At 39.5% G+C, this 24,306-nt stretch overlaps 1 protein-coding gene across 12 annotated transcripts in view; it reads left to right on the forward strand.

Annotated features, from left to right (window-relative positions):
* Nucleotides 1–24,306, forward strand: part of STARD13 (StAR related lipid transfer domain containing 13) — a 306,520-nt gene that overhangs the window by 229,485 nt on the left and 52,729 nt on the right. The window contains exon 1 of one of the 12 annotated variants that reach the window (XM_074859845.1): nucleotides 90–217. The exons of the other annotated variants lie outside the window; for them this stretch is intronic. The gene's annotated coding sequence lies outside the window, so the exon portion shown is untranslated. Of the gene's footprint in view, nucleotides 1–89; nucleotides 218–24,306 lie in introns of those variants that run through there. 12 annotated transcript variants of the gene reach the window in all.

The raw sequence follows: 24,306 nt of genomic DNA on the forward strand, positions 1-24,306 counted from the left end.
TCAGAGTAGAAATGATGTAGAGCACAGCTCCGCAGACAACAGCTAAGCATCGTGGAAGTATTAGCTGGCAGCGATAAGGAGGCGGAAGCAGCACTCGGTGACAGAGGAGCCATCTGTCAGGAACTAGGAATCCGATTTCAAGAGAGAAGAAAATGAAGTACAGAAGAAAGTGATTTTGATTCAAATGTACAGTGAAGCCCAAGGATATCTGTGGACAGTAAGTTTCTATACTGTAGCAGGGATGTTTAATACAGCAGCTAGTACTGTTTGGAAGGGCTTTTCAGCTTTGAAAACTGACATAAGTAGCTCCTTTATAAAACAGCTTTTTACTTAAAGTTTTTTATTTATTTTTAAGATGTAAATAATCTTATCTGTTTGAGGTGGCTTGTTTAAAAACTTGTAAACAAACTTTAAAACTGCTGGTGTCCATCACTTCAGAGGGTGGTTTTGTTTAATAAGGTCATCTCCTGTTGAGGATAAGATTTGTTCATAACCTTTCTGAAAAATATCTTAGAAGAAAAGACTGCTTTGGCCCCAGTTGTAAGGTGAAAAAGGGTAGGCAAGAATATTTTTTCTGGAAAGGGGAAAGGAGTTCCCACCCAAATAGATCTAAACTAACTGGAACTACAGTGTATAAACACCCCGGGGCTAAATCCTACCCTCACTTACACTGATGTAAGTCAGGTTTAAGTCTACTGCAGTTAATAAAATTACTCCTGATTTAATTAAGGATAGAATTTGGTTGCACATTTCTTAATAATGAAAAAGCCCCATGGTTCTTTCCAAAGTGCATTTTTTGTTAACAGATTATTAAGGACTTGCTTTAAAATATGTTAAAATTGTAAACTCACATCGTGATGCGTCTTTTGTCATGTATTTGTATCCTTCTTTGAAACTAGTACAAAAGCCAGAGTGAGATATTGTAAGCAATCCCATTATTTCTTGTTAGCAGGTTCTCAGATAAGTCTTGCACTGCTCATAGTTTCATGCTCATTTCAGTTCAGTGGCTTGTATTTGGGGTGATACACTTTAATCCTAAAAAGGTTTGTGAAGCTCCAGCTGGGAGTGATAAAGCGATATTAGCTGTAGCAGAGAAGTGTCAAAGTTCTGTAAAAGAGCCCAGACTGTATTATTGGGAATGAAACTGTTCTATTACAAATTGTACAGAAAAATTACTCTTGTTGCAGTGATTTTAATGTATGAGTTATAAGCAGAAGCATTGGCTGCTGACTGAGAAAAAAAAAACAAAAAAAACAAAACACAAAACCCACTCACTATTATGGCCCAATATGGATGACAAAACACTGTAGCATGTGTGGGAAAATGGCTGCAGTCCAATGTCTGGAACCATTTATCTTCTGGTAGAGTCTGGAAGATGACTGTTTTATGTATTTTACAGAAATCCCTGCTGATTGATTTCATTTACTTAGGGGGAGGGGGCACGGTGACTGATGGTGGGGACAACTGGGGAAAAAAAAAGTGGATTTTTTACATTATCCCAACATCCTGTTCTGGTTAGGGTTGTTGGCACCTTTTGAGGGAACCAGACCGTGCTGGGCAGCCCGGTACATCCTGCCGCTGCTTTTGCTACTACCCACAGCCAGAGGTTTGCTTCTTCTTTCTGAGTCTCTGTGAGCTGAAAGTTGCGGGTTCTGCTTCCACTAGAGCCAGGCACATTTTGGAAATTATGATTTGCAGAGGTCTGAAGGGGAATGGACAGAAATGGGTACAGCTCTCTGTAGCCTGCTGGTAGCTTGGCTGATGGTGGGTGCTGTTATTGAAGAGGGAGGAAAGAATTTGTGAAAGGTCTGGGGGGAAAGTCTGCTTTCCATGTGCAGGGCTTGCTGAAATAGCTCATCCCACTTTGGCACATGAGGTCTTTATGCTAGGATGATGATACAGTTTTCTTCTGACGTTTGTTGCTAAAATAGCCACAATTCCTGGTGTTTCTTTATTTGTAAGGAATAAAGAGCTTGTCAAGCACAGTAGAGACAAGAGGGATATGCTGTACATCAGTGTCTTTTCTTTACCTTACTGTTATTTTTGTGTGTGCTCTGCTTGCCTGTCTGTCAAGGTGTTTGCCTTCAAATCAATTAGCCTCATGTCACAGCATGACAGTTGATTGTTATATACCAGACATATCTACAGACATTTTCTTTCATGTTGCAGGGAATCAATGCCAACATTTTCATGTGATGAAAGTAGACTGGGGGGATACATTTCCTAGTCAGTACACTGCTACTGGGTTGAAGTTTAACAAAAATGGGGAGAAAATGGATTTTTTAAATCACAGTACTACTTCATTTTGTACCCTTCAGTCTCTTCACAGGTTACAATGCCCAGTCCAATGCAGGGTCATGTAACAATCCTGGAGAAAAAGAAATGTACTGTGTCTCTCCCATCATGTCCAGTTTCCCAGACATAACCACTTAGTACAGTCAAGACATTCTTCATTGACAGAGTGGGAAAGAAAGAAAGATCTTCTACTTTCCCAACCACTGAGGAAGCTTCACATCTTTATCAATTATTTTTATCAGATCGGTAGGAGTTACTGTGCTTAAACAGTAGCCCAAGAATAAACCCAGTATTACCTCACATCTGAACAGCATTCTGCACTACTGTCCTGTGGTGTTGTTCATTCCACTCAAGTTCTTTGGCATCACTGCTCATCATGATGTCTTGATGCGCACTCATTTTCTGTATCTGTTTGTTGAGAATGTGCTTATGGCTGTCAGGCATCTCTTTGTTACTCATGTGTTGGCCTCTGATTTGTAAGTTTATGGGATTTTAGATTAATTGCAACCTTTTCTATTTATGGGATTTTAGATTAATTGTAACCTTTTCTACTTTCTTAATTTTCTTAGCCACTGCATGTTTTGATTATCCTGCCACAGAACGGTTTCTTCTTGGGACCTTCCCAGAGGGGTAGCTGGCTTTGCTCTTGATTAACTGAGTTTGAGCCTTTCCTGCTTTTTTGTAGATCTAATTGAGGAGGGCAGTGGGCAGTGCCATGGGTTCCAGGTGAAGGTACTGGTTCTTTTCCTTGGGTATGCCACTGAGCCGCCCTACGACACAGACCAAATCTAGTAGTGCCTGGTGACTTTTTTAGAAGATCTGCCTTTATCATGGGGTCCTTGAGGGACACTGTCTTCCTCACTGAGAGGACTCTTAATGCGATAATGCTGATAAACAATATAAGTCTGGTGTCTCCCTTTAATCTTGCATTTGGGAAGTAGGGGGAAAAGCTGATGAAAACTTGGTTTTTCATCCAATGGGACTGCATTCTTTTGGTAATTTAGAGCATATCTGGGGAATGCAAGCCCTTGACCCTTCCTCTTCTGTAAGGATTTGTAGGACGGTGTGCTCAGGCTCCAGCCATTTTGGCTACTGTGTACACAGTCCTTAGATATTTATTAGTCAGCTTTTAAGTCTCTTCATTACCTGGAAACATCCTTCATGTGGGCATCACAAAGGTGCTTTCCTGAGTGCGCTACTTCTTACAGGTAAAATATCTCAGAACATATTTTATACACATTGTGCATTATCACATTTTTTAATAAATTTTGTCCTTTTGTATTTTGCAATATAGTACATGACGAGCGTAGGCTGGGTGGTAGGGCTACAGCTGACTCTTGTTTTCTTATCAGCCATTGTTAGAAAATTAGATTTAAAAAAGAGAAGGGAGCTCTGTAGGCCGTGGAACATTATAAAACTTCCCACTGAATATCTGCGCAGTACATATGGCAATAACAAAACTGTTATGTACTAAATGAGTTCAAAGTAGGGGCCAACTGAATGCAATGCATAAGTGATTTACTTATTCATTTATAACCCTAACCTAGAATCATGAATTTTTGCTGTCCCATAAAAAGGATGACTTTATTTGACCCTTTAAAGCCTTCAGCATTAAATGGCATTAAGTTGATGGCTACTTATTTTGTACCTTCAGTGAAAAATTATGCATAAATCAAGTAGGCTTTGCTTGTAATGTACTCATAATCCTCATAAGCAAAACTCCCACCCAAATCTAGTGAACAAGCATGGTTTCTTGAACTCAGCAGAAAGGTCACCTCGTAAAAAATATGGGGGTATAATATTCAGGCCACCCAGGCAATTTTTTTTGGCTAGGACATTGCTTTAATTAAGTGATTGTAAAGTTAAAATAATAATAGGATTCTGATTTAAGCAGATAAAAGCCAGGGGAGCTACATTAAACTCAGTTTCCATCCACTGAACACATCCAGACGAGCTAAGCTCACTTGCTGTTTGAAGAACATTTTTGCACAGAGGGACAGACAGGATGGGCTGAGTTGAGTCCTGAATGTTCTGGAGTTTTCATATTTAAATCAAGCTCTTAGCATTTTTCTGTTCCTTAATTACCTTTGGTTTGTTGATTTATTGATGCTTTTGAAGGCAAATAGACTCAGTAAAACATAATCATCCTGTGTAGCAGAACAGCTTCTGTTAAATCTGTGGATGTTATAGACAAAAGGAAAGGATTGATTGAGGGGACTTCTGTGGACATGGTCTTCCATCTAAGGGTAAAAACAGTGGTAGCTGTCTTTTAAAGGTGGAATCGAGTTTCTGAATTGTAAATGAAATGGAAGGTCTTGAGAAATCACTGGTTAGGGCTGTGTCAGTCCTTGAAATTTGCCAATGCAGCCAACAATTTGGGCAGAAGGTGAGCAGGAAACAGTGGTCCTGCAGAAGGGGTTGGTGGCTGGAGCATCTTCATGGAGTGCTGCTGGGAGGAGCAAAGGCTGGACTTATCTATTCTGTGTGAAATCGCCCTTCCATTTGGGGGTGACTTTGGGGGAAATAGGAGTACTATTTGCTTTTGCACTTCTTACACAGACTTTGAACAGGGATGAAAACTGCAAATGGCAGTCATTTGCCAGCCATGAACACTGATGTACAGTTGAAAAGTCACAACATGGTCCCACCTGGCTTACTTTTGGCAAAATATTTGGAGCTTGCACCTACTCTCTTCTGCCTGTGTCCCTGGGGCCCCCATACCTGCACCCTAAACCCCAATTCCAAAAAGCACCTCTGCATCTTCTTTTTCAACTCAGCAAAGTATAACAACCAGGCATTACTCCTTCCCTCTGTGTCTCTCCTCTGTCTGTGTGTCCAAGCTGGTATACCTGGAGCAGGGCATGCGCCCTTGCTTGTCAGAGAAGAAGGATTTGGTAAATTGTTTGTTCAGGAGATGTTAATTTGTCACATCCCTCCACCACTGGCTACTTGGGCAGCTCTGTTGTATTAATTTGGTTTGCAGGAATATGCACACAGATGACCAGGAACAAATGTGGTAGATACAGCCACAGTGATGTGTACCCCTCTTGTGCTTCTGAGCCACTGTATTCAAAATGTAGATGTATGTTAATATTTAGCACTTATATAGTGCATTAAATGTCCAGAGGCCTGTAAGAACATGTCTAATTTATGCATCCAAATTAATAGAAGAGGTAATCACACATAACAGTCAGTCTTTTCATTACTTAACCCAATGAGAAATGAACACACTATTTTGTTTGGACTGTAATTGCTTATACATACCTGAAAATACCATCCCATATTCTCAGTTCTTTGTAAAAACACCACAAGTTTGTCATTACAAGAACATTTCAGACAGCTGCATAATGAATTAACTTCACTTTTTAACTAAACTGAAAATCAGGAGGCTGATCCAGATCTCAGTAGGATATATCCATTGGAGTTTTTCAGTGAACTTGGGTGCTGAATGAACTAAACCAGTTCATTTTAAAAAATTGTTTGAAAATCATCTTTCAGAAAATAGAGTCTTGAAAATCTAGTATTGATAATAAGCATGCTGGCAGATCTTTAAGGCAGCAGTGGAACACCCTCATGCTTAATATTATTTATTTATATTACATTTATATTGCCCACCCGAGCTTCCAGAGTGAATTCAATAGACCACTATAGTTCTGCCTTAATTCCTCAGCCCTGGTTGCTATGGCATCCAAGTTAGGAAAATATCTGCCAGCTCCAGGTGGCTGAGCACACAGATGGGTGAAACATGAGCAGTAATTTACAGAGCCATGAGATGGTATCCTATGACCAGCAGGTATTGTCCATGGTTTTTGCAAAAAGGGGCAAGGAGTTGTGCACATTGCTGGGAAACCTTGGTTTTACTTAGCTTCAGCAAAAGAATCAGCCTGTACCAGCAACCTACATTTGTGCTGAGAGGTTCTGGCAGTGAGCTATGAAATAATTTAATGAACTGTTCAAATTAAATACAAAACCAGAAATTAGAAGGGGCTGGTCAGTATCACCCACAGTCATGCTCAATAGCATCCCACTCTGTGATTCATTCCACTCAGCTCAGTGAGGTTGTGATAGGTGTTGAATAAGGCGGCAGAACTGAGTCTTCAGGTTAAAGATACATATAATGAGAATTGTAAGTACTATGCAAAAAAATCCTTTCTCATTTACAATCCTGGTACTCAGAATTTGTCCCTTGAGATCTGTATAATATAATACAAATAGGATCTAAAAATTCAAACTTTTTAGTTTTAACTATGTTCAGGATCAATATTCAAATGCTTTGACAGAGTTTCTTCCCCCATCCAGTTGTGACTGTTTTAAGTCACTTTAATAGCAAGAATTAATTTTCATTGAAAGACATTTTTTCCCAACATTTCTTTGTTTCCAGTAAGCAAAGAACAAGAACAAAGACTACCAAACAAAATACAACTTGTCTAAAATCTCATAAAAGCTCTTACACAAGAATCTATCAAGCCTGGGAAAATATGTGTTCTTTTGTAAAAACATATTTTTCCTTGAAGTCACTGCTAGATTGCAAAAGTTCACATAACATATTGGTATGTGTATGTGTTTATGTAAGACAGACCTCTGTATTTCACTTTCTGATGTCAGTGTTGCCTTGGCAACTGTATTTTATTGATTAGTAGAATATATGTAATTTGTTTCAGAGCTGCATCATCTTACAAGTTCATTTTTCTTTGTGAGAAGTGGTTTCATTTTCTTATTCTCTGAGTAAAATTATTTTTCTGATATGAGAAATAACATTCTTTTGATCCTTTTGGAGGTGTTTTTGTGGTTGTACACAAAACCCAACAAAGTTTGACAAATGCATGCTGACAAAGTCATTAAATACTTCAGCTATTGGTACATGCCTTTCTTATTAAAGTTCTTTTTCTGTATCTGTTAACATAGTATCTTATCTGTAGTTTCACTGGTAATCAACTAGAGACTCTGTCCATGCAGTTCCAGTTATTAGATACTGCATGGTGGTTTTCCTCCAGAGATTTCAAATTCCAATTAGTAATACTTCACAGGATCTCTTTGAACTAAGTATTCTTATAGAATTTATTTTACACTTAGATAAACTGAGATATGGAAAATTTACCCTCAAATAAGAGTAAATCTGTAACAGTACTGAGAAACTTTTAGTCTTGTTCTACCTGTTTGTCAGGTCTAATGAGTAGTTCCTGATTTAGGACAGTAACATTTAATGAACCAGTTGTCCCCATTGCAAGTTCTATTGCCCTGAGTGCTGGACACATTTATGAGAAGTCATGGTCCTGACCTGAAGACCTTTCATTTTCACAAAAACTGAGTAAGGGAGAGGAGAGAAAGAATAGGAGAGAAACTATGTCTCGGTTCAGATGGTGCCATTGCCTGATTACATGCACAGCTAGAGATATCCCAGATATCCCCCTGCTTTTGGTTTTGTCCTTTCCTTCCCTGTGTTTATTTTTTTCATGGTTTATGAGTATCACAGGAGCCAAGACCAGGCAGGGTGTGCAGCTTCCCAGATCAAATCAGACAGGGGAGCAATGAGAAAAAAAATAGGCCAAGGAGGAGGACTACAAATAGTGGATGCGAAAGTAGTGGAAGTTCAGGCAGATGTTGATGTAAAAGCTGTCTTTTTTATGTAGAACTGAAAGCGTAGCCATCCCTACAGTCCTAATATTAACAATTTACAAATTATAGCAGTGATTGTATTTATATGTCATACAGAGTGTAAATGATAGGAATGAGTTGTCAACACATATAGGAAAACAAGTCTGAAAATCTCTAGCACTTTCTTTATATATAATAGTTCCTGACAATTAGATATCCCATTGGGTGTTGTCTAAATATTTATCTTCAGTTAAATTACAAGAAGTCCATAGTCAGGGAAAACCCATGCTCTTCTGTTCTTTGTCTTAAAGATGAAATTATGTTCTACCTTCGAAAAAGCTCTTGGTTTTATTCTGTTTTGTTTTGGTGGATAACTTTGAAAAAAAAGAAAGATAAAAGAGTCTGCCATTGACGGCAAGCAGGCACAAAGGCACTGTTACTAGATTGTGGTTTTGAAGGCTGTTTACCATGCTAAATCAGAGACCATAATGTGAAATCATGTTTTTAATCTTTTGGATTAAAACATTCACCAACAGGCCTTCCTAGCAACAAGGCTCCACCTAACACAGAGCCTCATTTTCTTGCAAGGATCCTGCAGTTTTACATGGATTTTCCAGGCCAGTCTTTGGCAGCAACAACACTAATTTATTCCAGATGAAAGTCAAGCCCACTATAATTAGCAATACCATGGTATTTGTTTGAAAAATCAAGAAATGATGGAATTTGCTAGAGAGTCAATGTGTCTTGTGGGGAATCCAGTCCATTTAATTTAAGCTTTTAGGTACCTGGAGTTAAGGAGATGGTCCAGTCCATTTGTCATAGCTGCTTAAATCCCTTGTACAGTCTAAGGAGAGCAGCAGTTGCTTACTAAAGACCTGTGGGGGGAGATCCATTCCCCCTCTCCATCCATCCACCCACCCGAGGATGATTCTGTCTGTCTCATTCAAGTAAACACCTCTTCCATTGGGAATATAGAGGAACAATAGGAAATAAATACTGGCACCTCCATTCAGTTGGGATCCATTTACTCATTTGAAGATGGATGTGACTTATCTTCCCCTTGCATAATAACCCAAGAATTATAGCACTCATCCCAGAGGGAGGAGGTCCTGGGCTCTACTTGGTTTGAGTGTGTTGAGCTCACGTCTGCATTTAACTCAAAGGAGCTAAATTCCTGCCTTCATAGGATGACCATCCGTAAGTCTCCATGCTTTTGTTTTTTATCCTTTCCTTTTTTGCCTGTGAACACTGTAAACTCTGTAAGGTACCAGCTCATTTGTCACTGAATGTTTGAGCAGCACTGAGTAAAAGCCTTGTTCTGGTAGATGCATTATGTGTTTTTGACTGGTATTGGTAGAAGATGGGCTTTGTACAGCCTTTGATTATGACATGGTTTGTGGAAGAGATTATGGGTCTCCAGAGATGTTGTACTTGATGTATATTTCAAGAATGGCTGGCTGCTTATTGGTTTTCTATGGGCATGATTATTTCCTCATTTTTGGTTGTCTCTTCTGTCACATTTGTGCCAGAATTTAGTAGATCTGTAGCACCAGGAAATATGGTGCTCCAGGGTCCTTTCTTGCAACTGCCTCTTTTAGGAGCTTTTGGACCTAGGCAAGTACATAGCTCAGGGCAGGGGTTGGCTACAGAGCTCCTACTCAGTGCAACAGCCCCTTAGCATCTTCTTTGCTTGGAGTTTCCAAAGAAGTAAAACGTGGGAGGAACAGGGCTGCAAGGACAATGTGAGGGCATTATGCTGTGAGGACATTATGCAGTGAGGACATTATGCAGTCACTCCTGCAACACTGGCAAAGAATGCATCAGTGATATGTTCCTCTTATGAGTCATTCTGGAGCTGCCAAGAGTTGGAGCAGCCCATTGCCCAGTGATGAGTAGTGGTTGACCTTTATTCTCAGCATAGAGAATATTGTAAAATTGAGCTAAATTAATTGCTTTCTGAGCACTGGCGGCAGTGCAGCCTAGTTTCCTATTGATTTGGATTCCTTCCCCCCACCTCACTGAAACCAAGTCCTTACTTCCCCTCTTCCATGCCACTCCTCAGATCTCTCTCATCCCTTGAATATTGGTTGGGAAAATGGTACATATGCTGTGGCTGATGCAGAGTGCTGTGTACTCTTTATCCAACTGTCTGCTGCTTCTCAGTATGGATAGTGGGTCCCCCCACAAATGCTTTTCCCTTACTGGAATACTAATTTGTATGATTTTCTCTGCCCAACACCACCTTTTCTAAAATGTAGTATCTTTGAGACCCGGCTCCCCCTGTCATATCTGACTGAAACTGGCCAATAGATTCTGAAATTATATTGGGGTGCAGGGAGGTGTCCCAGAGAGACAGGTGGTATGAATATTATTTCATTTGAAAGTAATAGTACAAATATACTGTAACACAAGCAGAAATTAAAAGCATTATGAGGAAATTAGTAGGTGAAGCTCTGTGAGTTGTGTTGTGGAGACAGACATAGAAGGAACACATTTTTAGGTTTGCCATAAAATCTTTTAAATTATTAGACTGAAAAATTGTTAAGCAACTCATCGTAAAGAAAATATGGGACTCACCCTGCCAGTTCATCCCTAATGTATTCCAGCTCAGCAGATGGATAGCTAGTGATGAATTTGGTCTGAGGTTACCAAGCATAGTAAGCAACTATCCAGCTTACAGATGGCTAAAGAAGGTTATATCAGTACATTGCACCTATAAAGCAACAGTTATTTTGGTCTTCTTCTACTTTGCCACCTTTAAAAGTATTATTAACTCCATGTACCTTCTATTAAATAACGTTTAAAAGAGAAATAAACTTGGATATAACATCTCGAACTATATTAAAATGTATGTACAGTCAAGGAGAGTTTTAGAAGTTCATGAATGCTGTGTTTAGACTCAATCTCCTTCTGTGTCTCCCCATCTGCAGTTATAAAACATCATGGCTCACACATATGGTTTATTCTTCAGAATATTACAAAAAAAATATTAACCATGAATGGGCAGGAGTTTTTCCCATTGATTTGGAGCTTGTCTTGACTATCCAAGGGCAATTCAGCTACTTCCAGTTCAAGAAAGTCATTCAGAGATGCTACTGGCTATTCTTGAAAACTAATTTTCCTCTTGAAAATCAGATTGACACAAATTATTCAGTAAAAGTCACAGAAATTGAATGTATTACAGTACCAAAAATATTTATCATGTGGAACCCACCAAAGTGTTTAGAATTTAGGATTTATCCTTTGCTTTCAGACCTCAAGCAACTTCCTCCTAAGGCTGTTCTAGTATTTTTTATCAGTCTGAATCTGCAAAATCATTTCTCTGTTTCAGTCTGTGGTGATCCACCATAGTATAGTTGGATAGATTTTCAGTGTCCACTTGGCTTAGGATCTTCTTGTGCTGTCACCATTTCTGCAAGTGGGAGTTAGGAGATTAGTGGCCAGAGACTGGCTTCAGCCTGGTGAGGTGGGTCTCCCCAGTTCCCCCAGTACTCAGTGGAGAGAAGCTGTTCAGAGTGGGAACCTAACATCTCATTGCTTTTGTTTCCTAAAATGCGCTATCAGTTTGAAGTTTTTAACCCCGATGTATAATGTGTCTAGTCTACAAAGACTGTTCTGAATTAGACTGTACCAGGGAGGAGAACTCTCTCTTACTCCATGTACAAACCGATTCTCATCTCTCAGTTCATGCCAATTTATATGCACCAACTCCTGGACCGATTAGGACTTGTGTACACAAACACTTCAGGAGAGAAATCTCTGCTTGAAGAGCTTGACCCAAAATGTTAATCTCAGGGAGAACATACTCTGCTATTTGCACAGCAGGACATAAATTTTCTGCATGAGAACAGTAATAAGAATATACTCATATTGATTATTTATTAAATTAGACTTCTAGTGTATTTTCACACTGTTTGATATCACTACAGAGTCCATATGGGGTGATACCAGGTCTCCTCAGGGAGAAAATGTAAAGCACCATCTTGGACTGTCAGAGCAGTATCCTGCCCTCAGGGAGCAGAGCACTCCTGGAAAAACATCTAACCTGAAGTCCCCGAGCATTAATCTGAAAGCCCTTCAGTGCTCATCTCATAGACTGGCAGAAAAATAACCCTCCTGAATAAAGGAGCACAGTATTTAAAAAGCAGTGTATGTGCGTGTGCTTATTGCAGATGAATTATTTACTCTCCCTACTTAAGTATTTTAGTGCAAATGTCCAAAATGGACAAAAAGATGACTAGGGTTACAGTAGTGAGCTCCTGGAAGCTTTTGTAGTGTAGATGGTCAAATTCACATACCTGAGAAAACAGTGGCAGAGACAGGAGGCAGCAATGATATTAGAAAAATAATTCTTGAAAGTAAGATTTGGAAGTCTGAAGACTGCTTTTTAGAAGAAGATTCTGACTATGGTTAGGATGTAGGATTTTAGGAGAAACATAAGGTCAGAAACTATAATTGTTTCTAAAAATACCCAGTTGTGCTTTTTATTAAAGGAAATTGTCCCTAACCAGAAGTCCCTGCGAGTACTGTGAAAGCATGAACCTCTGATGTACACAACAACAAGCTACATATATCACAGCTTGGAATCAAGGTGGATGCCCAGTACTGTTTTTAATTCTTGTTGGCTATTGCAGGTATTTCCAGTAGAAAATTACTTTTTGGGGGGGCTGGCAGAAGGGATCTAAATATCTTCCAAATTTTGTATAGTTATGGATAATTATGAAATAAATTCCTAGGTAATTCCAAGGTAAAAACCCACAGTAAAGCTATGTATTATATTTAAGTTAAGGATAATCTTCTATCTTAACATTGCTTGGGGACTCATTTGTGATGCTGTCCTTTCTCATTTTTTCATCTCCTGAAGGCCATATTTGCCTTAGGGGTATCATATCATTGTGGTAGAAATGAGGTGGTGCTACTGGTCTCACGATTGACTGACATACTTTGAGCAGCTCCATTAGCACACAGCTCTTAAAAGGCTGCTTTGTAAGAGTCTTTACACTTACTACATATGTTAATGCCCTGATGTCTTCCAAAATGATGGAGGAGAACGTTTTGCCCTTTTTGTTTCAAGGCATCATAAAGTCTTGGAAACTTGAGGCCAGTTGCCAGATGTGATTAAAAATTGATGGAGCAGAGCAATTGTACCTGATCCCCCTGACAGACACTTGAATAACAGCTTTTTCGAAGACTACCTTTCTAAATAGTTCTTTCTGCATCTGTATGTCTCTCCTTTCTGACCACAGTGACAACTTCCTTATCATAAAAAGTGGAAGACAATAGTAGAGGACATTTGGGGATTTTTTTCCTGCAATTCCCTGCAAAATCTAGTTGGATTCTGTTCATTGCACTTAGGGTGAGCTACTAAAGCTACTAAGACAGACTGTAAACTGAAGCATAAGACTGAGTCAACAGCTATTAAGCAGGGAAGCAGATACGCCTCTGTTTAGTGGTACAGGAGTTGCCTTCAGTAATGCTCATAGTGTGTGTGAATTGAAATGTAGCAAACTCTGTTTTTTTGGGATAGGCCTACTGTATTGCTTCAAAGCCTGTCTGCATTGGAAGAGAGAGTAAATATCATATTTTCTGTGTGCTATTACCTCAGCCTTAAAATATTTCAGAGGAAAAGAAATAGAAAAAAGCAGGCAGTGAGGAGGCATGCGATCTCTGCATTGATGCTTTAGGAGGTCATGGGGGAGTGTTACTGCTCAGGCTCTGAGACTGAATAAAAACAGTAATATGACAGCAAAGTAATACTAATTAATGCTTCTTTACTACTTTACATATGCAGAGCATTGCAGAGACACCAGCTAAATTCAGAGACTTGGTTATACATAGAGAGATTTGGTTCTTCAAATCCTATCAATCTTTTTGAACAGTTATATATAAGTAAGTATATATTTGACTGAGCATTTTTCTTCACAGAACCAAAGAAAAACAGTTGTCATTATCTGTGAGCTGTTCATAAGGCTTTGTATACAAAAACTTTTAGGGCTAAATTCTGATATTTTCACTCATACTAACTAGGAATGTACTCTTCAGGTTATTTGTTAGTAGTGAGAGTGTCTGGTGTTTGGCAAAAATGTTCACTGTGAAATACTGTATTGGTGAGCTATTTATTACTATGATAATAATTTGGGGACTTTCTTGATTTGAAAGAACATACTCCTGGCTGGTCAGACACACTTTTTGTTCATTGTGCCTTGTACAGGATAACCGTGGGCTATTTAGAAGAGCAATGTTTGCCTGAGTCAAATATTGTTCTCGTAAGAGTAGACTTTCATGATAATCCATCGCATTATCATGACATGAGTACGCAGTTACTCATAGTCACTGCAGTTACGTAGCTCCCCCGAACAGGATACTGTTATATAAACAATGTTATTTGAGGAATTGGCAATTCTCTCTTCCATGCTTCACCCAAAGTATATTCTTAGCTTTTCATTCATTGGTATTTTTGCTTTCCCAGAATTCACTCTTCTGCCTTCTGAAACTCACAGTTGTGCAGACCTCTCATCCAAACAAATCAGCAATAGTTTGGAGAGACCTGCTCTTTTGGATTCATCAGAAGAAGTGAGCGTTAACTAATCTGGGCAGTTCAGCTGAGGCTATTATCCAGCACCCTTTACAAACTGGAAAGCAGCATTGTATGAAATGGCACCATTTCTGTAATCAGGGATGCAAATGATGCTGAGACGCCAGCATGGCAGGCATACAAGATACCATTTGCAGGAAAAGAAGAGAAGTTTACTGAATTTCTGCTGAATAGCTACAGGTGTGGCAATCCAGAGGTAGTTAAGTGCAAGGGCTGGAAAAGTAAGCAGTGCATTCCAGCCACAGCAGCGGAACACTGCTTGAGTTAGTGTCTCCATCTGAGAACAGAGCTGGAACTGTACCATTAAAACATCTACTGCAGCAAAGAGTAGTAAATTTGCCACCTAGCTGGTTTGAGACCAAAGCAACCTGTTTGGTCAGGTGTATCTCAGAGTATATATTTTTCGGAGTTGTCCTGAATCCAGGATTCCTCTAAGGAAGAGTAAATATTAGTCCTACAGATTTTGACAGAGAGTGGATTAGATGCACTTCCACTCTCCACTTTGGCCTTATTTTCTATGGTTTATTTCAAGTTTTTAGATGAAGTCTTTTTAAGATAAAAATGAGCATGGTCATTCTTGGGAGGAGAAAAAGCCGACAATTTTTTTCTTTTAAACTGGTCATTTTACAGGATGTGGCTATAGTTATTATCAGTCCCAAGTACATGAGTCAGATGATGGTATTATCAAGTTATTCCTTACTCTATGTTTTTTTAAGACCCACTGAAGGAAATGTGACTGCCTTCACAGGCAGTGGAGTTCAACATTTTCCTAAACTCTGACCAGAGCACTTGGAGGAATTAAACTTGACAGAGACTCACTGAAGTATCCTGAGCATTAGTGGGATAGGTGTGGAAACCAAGACAATAAAAAACCCAGAAGAGTTAGAAAGAAGAGGTATACTTATGAAAATAAATTAAGAGGTGCCCAGCAGCAAGGAATTGTCTGTTTTGTTGGAAATACAAGGACGTGTGTTCTTTTTCCAATCCATTTCTTATGTAAGTAGTATGGTGTGTGCCTTATGGCACAATCCAGCAAAGCAAGCAAGGAAATAAGTGTTAGACATGCCTAGGTGCAGTGATTTAGATGGCACAAATCTGTTGACAATCCTGATCAGGAAAGCAATCTTATTCAAGACAGCACGAAACCGCACAGTTGGACCCCTTGCAGCAGGAGTTTGAATTCATCTTTTCTTCAGAAGAAAACAATTTTAAATGTATTGCTTGATTGCGATCTAGGTTACAGGAACATACTGCTACAAAAATACAGCATTAGTGGAATTTTCCAAGTCCAAAAATAATTTAGTGTCCAAATACTTATTTTATCTGATTTATGGCTTCACAGCCATGTCTAAGCCAGTATTGCCAAATAAAATTTTCTTTGCTGTGACATGTATGCAGTTCTTTCTCAGGTATTTGGAATGATGTCTAACATATAAATTAAGAGAAAGTTTCCTTCTAGAAATATTCAGTTATATTTATATTTTTAACGTGCAACTTCATTTTTTACATTTTAAAAGTATAACTTCTTTTTTTACAGTATCAGTGCCTAAACAATATATGATATACGATCATGAAATCAGGGACCCAAATACATGCAAAAACTGTGTAGTCATATCATACAAAGGTGGTTTTTTCTTAATATCATTGTAAAAGTACTTTTCTTCTCCAATAATTTACCAATTTCATTCAATTAATATCTCTCAGGAAACCAATCAGACAAAAGAATAACAGTAAATTTGCCCTCTGGTTCCCCATAGATGGGTGTGTTCCTGACACCTATGTAGAAACATGGAATTGAAATAGCATTTGCATAAATTCCATTTAGTAAGGATGCATTGTCTGATGCCAGTGAATGTTAGGGCACTTAATCACACAGTAAATAGCAATGCATGTCTAAGCATTGATCATTTAATGCAGACATTGTCAGAAGAATTAAATAGATCATGATGTCCTTTTGTTCTTTCTTTTTACTTAGTATAATATACTGTTGCTTTCTAAATCTCCTCAAGCTCTTTAATAAAGAAAGATTACTTCTCTTAATTTGGACAGCTGCATAATTGGGGTGCTAAATCATCCTCAGGGATGTAATCAAAATGATACTACTATATAACAGTTTTCTGGCTTTCCTGCTTAGTTTAGAGCAGAAGGAACATATTTAGGCAATTGCAATCTGTTGCGTTGCCTTAAAAATCAAACATTGATCATTATAATATAATAGATTTGAAAGCAAAGATCTCCAGGTCCCTTGTAAATAGTCTTAATTCAAAGTTCAAAATATCTGTTGTGGTAGGTATGGTAACAAACCTAATACCTGTACACCTGTACAGTTTCACCCTTCAGTCAAATGCTATGGTTACCAGTGTATACATCAATTGAATCAGATTTCCTGTTTTTATTCTAAAAAGAGGCAATAGCAGGGCAGGACTCCAACCTAAAAACATATGCTAAGATATCTCTACTCAGCAGGAGGGACTTCCGCTAATGTTATCCCTTGGAGTTATGCCGAGCTGCTAATTTAAGTCCTGAATGCATGGTAAAGTCCCTGTATTGACACTCTGCAAAAGAGCTACTTAGCTTAGAAATGGTGCAGAGAGTGACATGGAAGTTCAATCAAGGCGGGTGGCTTGTGGACACTGCAGCATCCTCCTGCAAATGACCTGCCCATGCTCACTGAGAGTATTTCTCCTGAAGACTACATGCTAATTTCTCGATGCGCCCTCAATTTCCACTGTATAATAGCATTAATGACCTTGACAGAAAGCATTTCCTGGGGATTAATAACCATTTGAGGTTTAATGACCTGAGGCTATGCCTCAGGCCATCAACTCCTCCAAGCTGCTCATTAAATCCTTAGGGTACACAGTCTGCTTCAATCACTCCTGCTTAAGCATTTGCTCAGTGTCACCTAATAATAATATTCTCCCCGAGGTATTTCCTCTTCAGAGGCCCTGGTGTTGGAAACATGTTTGTCCTTAAGTCTTTTGGGAAAAGAACTCACCGTTAATTTTTTAGGTGACTGTGTATTACAAGTCAGAGCATTTACTCAGGCTGTCACTGAGTTTCTGCTGTGATGAACACAGTAAAAATGAGACAGTTAAATTAATAAATTGCACCTTGAAATACAAACTATTTGTTTTAGTTGCTTACAATCTCATAATCTAAATCAAGAGCCAGTAGCCTCCCCCCATCCTAACACTGGTGGTTCAGCCAGAGGTAATTCATTCGAGAGGTGATACAGGACAGGTTACCACTTCCTAGCAAACAGTGGCTTCATACTAACTCTAAAGGGTACCCCAAATTCAGATTTGTGCAGAAGGAACAATATAATAGAGAGCACATCTGCCTGTTGTAGGAGAAATGCCATTACTAGGCCAATTTCTTACCGATGAAGTCATAAATCAAAGTTGGTGTATTGTCCTATGTTACGATACATACTTGTGAGGGGTGAACTTGTTTTTCTGTCGAAGATTTTTCATTTAAGGGAACATTCTTCCCACATCCAGATGGCATCAAGTACAATTGGATCTTAGTTAAATCTGCTGCTGTGGTGTTACATTGTGTTCCCTGTTTATTTGTGTAATAGTGCAGCACAGCATGCCAAATAGGCATGGCACAAACAAATTGCTATTGGAAGTTTCTTCCCAAAGTTTCTGAACTAAAAGAGGAGAAAAGCGCAGGGAAGGCAGTCAACAACAGTTGTAGGAAACCGATATAGTGAGCATGGCACAGAGTTATGTGTCTACAAATCAGTTATATTGTCTTCACATCAATTATAAGAATCCTCTGGTGAGGCTTTGCCAGCATCACGTTCACACATTAGGCTCTGTTGTGCACTGAGCAACCAGTTAAGTACATCTAAGGAGAGCTAGGAACAGTGCTCTTAGGGTGCTGGAAGGGGGAGATGCTTTCCTCCCTGAGAGGTCTGGGAAGACCTGGCCTCACCCTGACTTTAGCTTAGAACTAGCTATGCTGGCTCTGTGCTTTGAGTTAGCATCTTTGTCCAAAGACAGCCCACATTTTTAGGGAAAGAAAAGCATTTTTATGGCAAATTCTAAAAATTAGAAGTAGTTGGAGTTGTTTATAAGCTTAAGATACTTAAAGAAAACCTGAATACCCAAAATGTATAGTATTAACTGTGGAGGAAATCTTGGTACATGTAGCTTAGTTCTGGTAAGTGCGATATACGTATATCCTATGGAAACCAGCAGGTGAATTGAAGAATACGACACAGGTCGGATGAACAGCTCAAGTACTTACTTCCTTGCTTGTGTTTGAGATTAGTGGATTCAGAGGTTAAGTAACTAATTCAGTGAAGTGCTTTGTGTGGGAAATACATGCTGTTTGTAGTAAACGCTGAGCACCAGGAATGTTCCTACATAAATCTCTAATCCCTTTGCAAATGGAGAAAATCAGGTGCAAATAGGTGCAATTACAGACCTTAAGTCACGCAGTACATTAATGGGAGATGCCTCACAGAAAAAATGTATTTCATCTCACTCGAAATTCTTTAGCTTTATATGCCTGTTCCTCCCAAATTCTCTGTATAGTCCCTAGAGAAGAATGAGTACTTTCTGGGCACAAGCCATTTTACCTCTTTTAGACATTAAGATAAGATAAATATTTTCATGAAAGTACCTTTTTCTCTCCATAGCCTTCAGGAGCACCTGGGCTGAATAGTTCCAATGCAGTTGTAGATAGGTGAGATGATTCCTACCCTTTATATCCCCAGATATCCCCATGTATGTAAATAAATATTCTACATGGATTACAAAAAGGCTGCTGTGAAGACAGGTCAACTAGATACTTAAGCATATGCCTAATGCTGAGCTTCTGATATGTCCTACTGAAGCCTGTTTTATAAAACCAGCCCCTCTGCTGAGACCTTACCATTGTGTGGAACAAGCGGGTCTGCTGCGGACCCAGCCTCAGTTCCAATTCTCCTGGCTGCTGTTGGTGTGAGACAAGCATACAGCATCGTTCCCACGTAGATTTTAGGTGTAGGAATACACTTCTGGTTGGAATTTCCTTTCTAAAGTCTATTGAGAATTCAAATGAGAGCCAGATGAGTTTTTTCCTGTTCTTTTAGAAGAAAAATACAAAACATCATGAGAAACTTTAAAACTCCAGAACTCCCCGAAAGTCCTCACCGCAATAACATTTTCCTGAAAAAGTTCTTTCCAGGGGAATTCGAGCTTGCAGGTGATAAGCATTCATTATGTTTTTCTACCCCTGATGAGGAAAGGCCAGACTGGTAAACAATGAATGAAGGAAATGCTTTGAAATACATTAAACAGCTTGGGGCTTTGTAGACTCAGTCTTGAGGCTACTTTTAGCAATTTGCTTTGGCTTGGAGTTGCAAAAAGATTAATGGAAGCCCCATCTCTGTTCCCAAAAGCAGAGTCAGCCAATGGAGCATCACAGCTATAATTTTCACCTTTTGTCAGTGTTGCCTTCCCTGCACCTCCTCCAGTGGAGTCCAAGCTGGTTTGTTTGGGTTATTGTTTGTCTTTAAAGATGAAGCTCTACCAGAAAAAAAGGAACTGTAATTTTCGGTACACCAGTGTGATTCCTTAGTAGTAAGTGAGCTTTCAGAGCATAATGCAGTGACCACAGGATACCATAGGTCCTGGGTTCCTAACTACTGTTACAGTGTAAAAAAATACTGCAAAATACCTTTATCGTGTTCCGTTTTAACTAGTGGTTTCAGAGCAACATGTGAGCTCTTAAGATGGTTATTTAAAATCTTTCACTTCCATTTTGCTGAGATTTCATAGTCAGATTTAGTCTTCTCCTTTTGAAAAGTGAGCCAGGTGTTTTTACAGTGAAATCTGTAGGAGAGACCATCTTTTGTAGGCAACTGCCTGCTTTCTGCTTCTGTTTGTCTGGAGAACAACTTATCTCATCATACTTCTGGCATATCTGAGGCTAGACCCTGCCAAAATCTGAAAGTGAAGTAAACCATCAAAAAATGTCAGATTCTTAAAAGTGCAGACCAAGGTCAAGTCTAGAAAAAGGCTAGACTTGGAAAATAAAGTACTTTGCCTTTTCCTTCAAAGCATACAAAACCAGTTTTCAATCTTTGTGTTTATCTGTGTATCCCATTGCTATAGCACTGGACAGCCAAAACTGGCTCATGTCCTCAGCACATACATTCATTCTCCTGACCTTGAGGGGACATAAAGCCAGAGCATCCCCTGGATCCTGCTCTTCATGGAGCACATCTGGAGATGGGGAAGGGCCCTGAGCTGATCCCAGAGGCAGCGCAGCAGCCAGTGGGGAGCTTCCAGTGGGGGCAGGTCTGGGTGGCCCTATGCCCCTGTGGACAGCTCCCACCTCACCCTGCAGGTGACATCCAAAGGAAGGAGGTGTCCTCACACACTCCTGGGCAAGAGCAGCTGCTGTTGTTCAGGGACTTATTTTCCCAAAGACCAAACGGAAATTTTGCCCAACAAATTGAGCCTCAGATCCCAAGATTTTGAATAGCAGCCATCTCTCATCTCTTCTTTAAACAGGATATTTTAATGCTCTGCAGAATTGCAGTGCAAGGCACGCTGCCCTCCATCTCCTTAATCCTCTGTAAATTTACTTCTAACAGCTACTGCCAAAATACAGTATGGCACTCGCACAGCACATGCTTCTTCAGTGGTGAGCACAAAGCAGCTTCTGTTCAGAGGGAATATGTTGCATGCCCATGAGTGACACATTGTGAGTGCTGAAGATTATGAAACATTCTGAAACTGAGCAAGCCATAAACACTTCATTTTTCAGAAATAGTCACATTACTTCTGTTATTCTGCTTGGCAAATGTACGTACACAGACCTTGGTGCATCCACGTAGCGCACGTTGAACAAGCACCAAGTGCTAAACCAGTGGCGTGCCAGCAGCGCTGCAGAGTTCAGAAGAAATATTTCAAGTATGCACTTCAACACTCTTCTCGGTTTTTATAAAAACCCATGATCTTTATTTGTTCATTTTTATTTCACTAGCCTCTCTCTTGGACTAAACTGACCTCAAGCTATAGCATGGAGTTATATTCACTGATCTCCTGGTGAATGCTCTCTAAATTATCAGGAATCAGGTCATGGCTTATGAAAACTCATAACTTCAAGTAAGAAGTATTTGCTGGAAGGGCAAGTGTCCTGTGTCTGTCTATGGCCAAATACTCCTGTGAAATAAAGAATTCTAGAGATCAGCCAAATCCTTAATACTACCAAAAAAAACTTCTCCTGTTTGATATCCAGGCTACCCGATTGTTGAAGTCATAAAGGAAGGAACACCACCTCATGCAAGGTAGCTATGTGGTCCTCATGTACTTGGAACGTATTTTTGAGCATAGTACACACTTTAACATATCAAGTCTCACAATTTTCCTTCCTAAGGAAGGAAGAACATTTTTTTCCCTTTTTTAACTGAAGTGTGTTAAGTGATGTGTCTCGTTTCCCACTGAAAGTCTAGCTGAGCAAGGAATTAGTCATTTACTTTCCAAATATCTATCTGGTAGCACTGTCTAGTGACCAGGCCATCTTTGCCCACAGTCAGGCAAGTAATGATTCAGATGAGTGGGAATGTGCTCTCCAGCAAACAGAGCAAAGGGACTCCATCCGTGAGATGGCAGCTGAAATGTCCAACTGATTTCCCAACAACTATTAGAAGATTAAGAAATAGTTGAAACTCAGCCAGCAAGTTAAAAAGTGCCAGGGACTGACTGACATTTGCAGAGCCAACCCTTCCATATTCCCTCCTGTTATCCAGCTAGAGACATTGACATGAAAATAGTAGGTTTGTGCTTCAATAGCTTTGGTGTCTCCTGCTGTCTGTCCCACAAATCCACTCTCCTGTACTGGCAGGGAGCAAGCACTTGTAGGTCTCCAGCCTTCCTGTTGTCTTCTTCCAGGGTAATACATGCCACACAGCTGAACAGCAGGCTCCAGCTTTATAGAGTGATAACTGAAAACGTCTAACTTACCTAAGCTCTTTCATGTTATTTGATAAAAGAGCAATTTATGTCTTCCCCTCTTGTAGCTAAAAATAACAGTAAAAAAGTGTAGAGTGTTGTTAGTCCTGGGTGGCGTGCTAATTAGTTCTTTGCTAACTCTGCTTATTGCTGGCAATGATTAGTGTTGAGTAATTACAGGGTTCCTATGAATCTGGCTTCCATTTGTTCTGTGGTGTAACAAGGGTAAGGAAATGAGAAGTGTCAGTACTATGGATACCCAGTGTTATTTCTGCCATAGCAGAATTCTGTATTATAGGGAACAGTTATTTTGTACAATTGTTTTAATAGCTGGAAACAGACCTAGGTGAGCTGCAGAATGGAAAACCAGTATTTTTACTACATTAAAAGTCTGTTCTCTACTTGAAGTAGCACATAAAACCCCCACAGCCTTCTATAAAAGAATGTATGGAAAGGAAACTGGAGACTTCAGCCACAATGCTAAAAATAATAACTATACCAACATAGCCAAGTTGTCTGTTCCTTCCTCCCTCCACTATGAACGAATAAATGTTTATGTACAGCTATCACGTAGAAATTGCTTTAGCCTGGTTTCTGTGTGTTGCTCTGTAGCTGTATGGACTGCAACTTCCATTGCAAAGAGGAACGAACAAAAAATCTGATGATTTGTGTGAAGAAAAATCCTGGAAGTATTTTAGTTCAGATATCCAAAACATTTCAGTTCACTGGTAAAACTGTTTGCTCTGTAATCTTCCCTTTGGGTTTTTGAAGTGCGTTTAGATGTGTATGTGCCAAAGTGTATAGAAAATACCTGCAGCCACCTGGTAGTAGAAGACAGGAATGGGTGAATCAGAATCAAAGGTGCATGAGGAGACAAATGAAAGTTAAATACTTCAAATATCTTCAAAGATCTGCACCCTATCAGTTAGGAAATTTAAATATCCTTAAAATTCTGGCCTTTGAGTTCAGCACTTTGGTATTGAAAGTTATCTGTATCTAGTCAGTAAAATTAAACAAGATTTCCATCGTCTGATGGATGATGGAAACCATCTGAACAGTGTCTGAACAGTAGCTGCACTGCTACTGTAAAAAGGAACTTTTAATTTGACTTTCCCACACTTAGTACTGTTTTTGTGTTGGAGAGGAGTGTTTGGGAGGGAGTTTTGTAAAAATGGGTGCCTTTGTGAAGACAGAGTGAGGAAAAATTTTCTTTTTTTAGTAAGCGAGTAATTGTTTCCTTTAATCTTTTTGTTTTTCTCATGACTCTATAAAGATCATCATACAGCCATCTAATTAGTGGCTCTGGACTAGATCACGCTGAAACACACACTAGTGTGACTCCACTGTTTTGACCGCACTGCACAGTCAAAACAAAGGGTAAAATTTACTTCACAATAACATCTTTACATAAGCATATGCTATTTCTTCAGTCACTGAAATAACTTTAAAAAGTCGTAGAACCATCAAACAATGGAGGCCATCTGGTCCAACCCCTGCTCATGGCAGAGCCAGTTTATCACAGAATCACAGAATCACAGAATCGTCTAGGTTGGAAAAGACCTTGAAGATCATCCAGTCCAACCATTAACCTAACACTGACAGTTCCCAACTACACCATATCCCTCAGCGCTATGTCAACCCGACTCTTAAACACCTCCAGGGATGGGGACTCCACCACATCCCTGGGCAGCCCATTCCAACGCCTAACAACCTGTTCTGTAAAGAAATACTTCCTAATATCTAGTCTAAACCTTCCCTGGTGCAACTTGAGGCCATTCCCTCTTGTCCTATCGCTTGTTACTTGGTTAAAGAGACTCTTCCCCAGCTCTCTGTAACCTCCTTTCAGGTAGTTGTAGAGGGCAATGA

This window comes from Strix uralensis, chromosome 2 (assembly GCF_047716275.1).
Source record: "Strix uralensis isolate ZFMK-TIS-50842 chromosome 2, bStrUra1, whole genome shotgun sequence".
NCBI classification, from domain to species: domain Eukaryota; kingdom Metazoa; phylum Chordata; class Aves; order Strigiformes; family Strigidae; genus Strix; species Strix uralensis.